We start from the raw sequence: 6,000 nt of genomic DNA on the forward strand, positions 1-6,000 counted from the left end.
CCTATGCCTCACAATATAGAATCAGAACAAGAGGCCACCAGTGAGCCCTCCTGGCTGCCTCCCACAGGATGTCCTTTATCACTCTGCAAAGAAGCTGGGGTGGGCCTGCTTGGGACTCTGCAGTGAGTGGCTAGGCTTGTGCATGAAGATGTTAACAGAGTTGTTCCACATTCACCTGCACAGCCGAAACTGCAAAATAGATGAACGCGAATGGAGAAAAACAAAGCAACAAATAACAAAGAATAATAATAAAATGGAGATGATGACAGAGAGGCAGAGAGAGAGAGAGAGAGAGACAGCAGGACAAAAGCATCAATTTTCAGTATGATGTGGTATGACAGCCCCTAGAAGGAGAACAATGCAGTCAACAGATCACTGGTGGCATAAATGCCTAGGGTACTCATATAAAAGGACCAGGGAATAATAATGGAAAAAAGATTGTATGTGCCCAATCACTGCTGGGTAGGACATTGACACAGGTTCTACATAGGCAATAGACAACAAAGCTGGAGAGAAATGACCAACCTATAAAAAGAAATGTATAACCCTGTGGAAAACAAATGTGTACGTACAGGTATAATCTAAATCTAGTAAATCCTAGGATGTGTAGTGCAGATTAACACAGTACAATCTCTAATATACCTTAGAAAGAGGAATAGGATGGGCATAGAAACCCTGCAATGATGTTATACCTTGATAAAGTGCCAATGCTAGATGATACAATGATAATGCCCTGATTACAGCCCTGGTGACCAAAATCCAATTAGCAACTTGGGTGTCTAAGCCTCTGACAGGGAATGATCCATGTACCCATCCTTGGGGGAGGATGGACACTTGGTGTATCCCATGGACAATCATTGTCAGAGGCAAAAAATGTACAGTGAGGTGTTGACCTTAAGGGGAATAGGTGGGGGAATCGGCATTGGCTGAGTCACTGAAGAGGCAGCACAACACACTGGTATGTCCATGTTACATGTCCACCTGTGGGCATTTACTGAGTCTGCACAGTGAGAGAGGAAGCTAGGACATACAGTAAAACCCTCTCCAGTAGCAGTATGATGTTGTACCAGAGTCCTGAATTACCTCACTGGCACTGGTCTTGGGTTGGGTGCAGCTTTGGAGTGGCCAAGGCGATCCAGGAGAACCAGTGAACAAGAAGCATCTGGCAGCTGATATTCTGCTGCAGAGAACCAAAACAAATGCTGCACCATGAGAAAATGAAGAGCAAGTGCAGTGTTATGCAACTGCAAGAAAGCTGTCACTCTCATGCTGTGCCCCCGGGGCAGTGAGCACTTATGGATTGGTAAGCACAGAGCTAAGAAGCACCCAACAATAAAAAATTCTGAAGTACTACAGAGGAGGGTAACAGCCTAGCTGCATTGGTACACACAAAGTCAGTATGTTTGGCATTATGATGGTACTGTCAGAAATAACTGTCAGTAGTAAGGACAGTGGCATAGCTGCAAATGCATTTTCAAATATATCAGTTATACAAGTAATAATCATTTATGTTGTCCTACATTTTGTTGACAGCAATGCAAAACTGGGCAGTATTTTGCTAACCAGGTGAAGCAGAAATACACAGGTATGGCAGTAGTACAGTACATGTTCCCAGATACCTAAAGAGTCCTGCCTGCCTCCTCTAACAGGTAATCTGGTTCTCTTCAGTTTTCTCCTGAGCTGAAATACACACACTCACACAGAGTATTGTATTTAGCACAGTATAACCACTGACATCAGAAATAATTACAGTATTCAGGCTGTCTGTCTATATCATCTTCTTCCCATTGCTGGAAAATGGTGAGGGTGGTGCCTATTAAGGTCACTGTATGGGAGCAGGCATAGTCACAGGTAGGGTGATGTTTGTGGCATCACTCTTAACTCTGGCAAGTGAGTGCCAAGCAGCTATCTTGTACTGAGTGAGTGCCAAGCTTCCATCTTGCACTAGTTGCCCTCATACAAGTCCCCCATCAGGCATTCCCAGTGTACATAGGTTCATAGGTGTGTACTAGGCTAATGGCCCTGGGGCCTTTACAAGCCTAGCCATAGGATTTGCCTGGCATAGTGCCACCCGACCTTAGTTCCCAGGGCCTCTGTTGAGTAGAGCCACTGTAGTTATCCCCGGGGTGAATTTTTTGTTTCCCACCCACTCATCAAGATTTCTCTTGAAGAGTGTCAGCGAGGTGCTCTGCTTGACATGTATGGGAAGTCTATTCAATAGCATGGGCAGTTTCTGGGTTATGAACCTGTCCCTCCAGGATCATTCACACCCACATGTACAATGACAGAGTCATATTTTTACCTGTTGTTGAGGGACCTGAGTGCGTGTGTTATGTGATGGATCCTGGCACCTGACAGGCAGCTGACTGTTACTTTCTCCTTATTCAGCCTAGTGAGTGGGACAGCAGTGTGCCTCACTATTGAGCCACCTATGACTAGTGTGTTGGGCATGCTGTTTTGCCTTAGAGGCTTTGGTTGAGTGGTACCCTGTTTAGAAGAGTTATGTGTCTCGTGATTAGTGTTGTGTTGTGGTGGACAAGTGTGTTTCTGCCTTGGAGGTCTCTGCTGCTTGGATAGATTTTTATTGAGAGCCTCCATGAAGGTGGGTGTGTGGTTTGTGTTTTTATGTGAAGGTGGTGCTGGTGTGTGTTCTGGAGGGCTATGTGTTCCATCTGGTGTGGTGCAAGTGTTGACATTCTCCTCTTGACCAGCTATTCTGGTCTTGGCTGGAGAATGCACCCCCCACACTCCTCGGTCTTTAAATATACCAACTCCAAGATTGCACTACAGTGCAGGAAAGGGAAATCTTCCCATTCTGCACTGTACAGAGATCTCTGTTTAAATGTTCAAACTTTTAAAAGTTCAATCATATGGTGTCGACCATATGACGTTCGAACTTTTAAAAGTTCGATAGCGTATACACCCATTTTTGTGCTGCACTATGCAGGAGTCATTCCACACTGAGTCCTTGCAGATGCTATAGCTACTTGCCAGGCTGAAACCAAGAATGAAAATGTAAACCAGTCTGAGATGACACATGATTTAGAAAACACATGACATGCATCAGATGGGGCATGGTAGTGCTTCTTGTTTAATTTTTTATATGAAACGTGTTGTTCCTCTCCATGTTTGCTGCTGTTCATAGGATCATAGGAACATAGGAATTTACTAGGTTAATGGGCCTAGGGCCCTTACAAGCCTAGCCAAGTTCTTACTCATATTTCCACGATCAGCACCTATTGTCCCTGTCCAACAGGGACACAGGTGTAACCCCCTTAGATGAATTTATGTTCACCCATCAAATCGCCCAGATTCTATTTGAAGAGGGTCAATGAGATGCTCTGTTTGACGTGAAGTGGGAGTCTGTTCCAAGGGTGTGGTAACCTCTGGGAGACAAATCTGTCCCTCAAGCAGGTTTTATTAATGTCAGATACCAAGTTAAGGTCTTGAGAGTGAGTAACCCGTTTACCATTTGACTTTCAAATATGAAGTATTTCCAGTAATGCAGGGTCAGAGATTGCCTTATATGCAAAGCAGAGATCACCTCTGAGTAGTCTGTATGAAACAGAATAAAGTGACAGTGATTTCAGATGATCCCCATAGGACAGATGGTGAGGACCTCGAATTTTCCTTATGAGGAACTTTTGTGGTCCTTGAATTTTCCTTATGAGGAACTTTTGTGGTTTCTCTAATTGCTTCAGGTGCTTAGAAAGGTACACAACAAAAGGGGTGTTGTACTTAACTATTGGCTTGATGATGGAAGAGTACAGGGAGGTTATAATTTCATTTTTGCTGAAGGCAATGCCCTTACTTATGAGATGAGTAATATAAAATGCCCTTCTTACCACTGCGGAGACATGGTAGTCAAAAGTAAGGTTGATGTCAACTTGTGTGCCCAGGTCTGTCACCACTGCGTGCGTACTTAAGATGTTGCTGTTGATGTGGTAGTTAGCAGGAACATTGCTTTTACCAAAAGGAATGATAATATATATTTTTGCATTGAGTTTAATGCCATGACTTTGATATCAATCATTTGTTTTAAGAACCTCTTGTAGGATGTCACCTGCTTTGAGGGACTTCTAGCCAGTTTGCTATTTGTGATACCATTGCACTTGTGGGATTCCTTCTGCTGCGTTTTTACATTAAGAGGACTGGGACTGTTCATCTTGAGGCAGGAGCTGCCCACTCTGTATGAGATGAAAAACACTCTAAAGGGTTCATAGTGTAGTCATTTTATTGGCTAGAGGGCTATGTGGTCATATTTCTGCATTTTTCATCTACTCATCTTGTAGCAGGAGGTGTTTCCGTGGTCCTTCTCAGTTGGGAAGCACTTTAAAGGGTTCATAGTTTAGTGGTTTTATTGGCCAGAGGGCACTATAATCAGTTTTCTGATTTTTCATTGCTTGTATGAATGCGACACAATTGCATGGCTCTGTGCTCATTTCATCAGAGCTCAGCAAAGTCTGGGATCCTAGCCTGTGTTCCAGACATGTTTTATTCATAGGTTCATAGGTTCATAGGTTGGTACTAGGCTATCAGCCCTAGGGCCTATACAAGCCTAGCCATAACAATTCCCTGGCTATTTCTTCCCACATTATTTACTTTCCTGGACCCCTGTCTAGCAGGGCGACTGACGTGATCCCTGGGGTGAATTTCCTTTCTCCCATCCAGTCGTCAAGGTTCCTTTTGAAGAGGTCCAAAGAGGCACTCTGCTTGACATGTATGGGCAATCTATTCCAGAGTCTGGGGAGTCTCTGGGTCAGGAACCTATCCCTCCAGCATGTTTTGTTTATTGTGATGACAAGGTTTAGATCCCTGGAGCGTGTAGCTCTGAGGGATTGGGATTTCTTTAAGTGTAGCATGTCCAACAGCTCTGGGTTTGACATGGCCTTGTATGTTAAGCAGAGATCGCCTCTGAGTAGACGATATGCGACAGAGTATAGCTGGAGTTTTTTAAGGCGGTCAGCGTAGGGCATCTGCTTTAGGCCTGTGATTCTTTTAGTGAGGTATTTCTGAGGCCTTTCCAGTTGTTGCAGATGTCTTGAGAGGTACATACCAAATGGGGCATTGTATTCTATAATGGGTCTAATGAGGGATGAGTACAGTGGGACAATGACCTCCTTTTTTCTGGATGAAAAGCCCTTCGTGATGAGGTGTGCCACATAGAAGGATTTCCTGACTGTTGCCATCCAGGCAAGTTTGCGCTTGTTTAACACTGTATATTAAGTAATCACTACTGATATATTGCTTTTTCTCTGCGTTTTTATCATTTTTGAAATAAAAGGTTTTTTTTCCTCTCACTGTTGCTACTGTTAGACTATTTGCCTTAAAATCACTTCTGTAAGGGATTTATAGCAGTTGTTTAAGTTGTTTTGCAGTTAACAATGCCCTGTACAGAAGCAAACACCTAGAAAGCAACATTTTCTGTACACCTGTCCCTGTAAAACATAAGTAAAGAGCAAATACTTTGAGTGCCAACAATCTTAGAATAGCCAGTTCATGCATCAACTGTCAATACCATTAGATTTAGTATAATGTAATGTTTTATAGCCACTAAAGCTAGTAAGAGTTAGGACTTTTTAGTCCTGTCTGTCCCAGTAAAGTATCCATATTAGTCTGCCCCATTAAAACAATACTAATAGCCTTCTATAAACTCACAGTACACCTTCCCTTTGTGGTTCACCAATTAAAGGACTAGACAGCATGGATATACAATTTCCTAACCTCTCTGTAGAGAGCCTGTTGGATATAGGTATTTTGAGACACTGTAGCAATTGTCTCATTTTTACTGAAAACCATTTAATACTAGAGTAACAGATGCTGTATATGAAAGGTGTACATACATAATGTAATTGGAGGCTAACGTCCCACATAGAAGCACACATCAGTTGTCAAAACTTGGTCTATATCAGAAGTTTGAAGTTTCAAAACTTTGAATATGATATGATTGACACCATATGATCGAAGTCTTGAAACTTTGAATCTTTAATCGGAGATCTC

This window comes from Protopterus annectens, chromosome 15.part0, assembly GCF_019279795.1.
Source record: "Protopterus annectens isolate FY-2018-M chromosome 15.part0, PAN1.0, whole genome shotgun sequence".
NCBI classification, from domain to species: Eukaryota; Metazoa; Chordata; order Ceratodontiformes; family Protopteridae; genus Protopterus; species Protopterus annectens.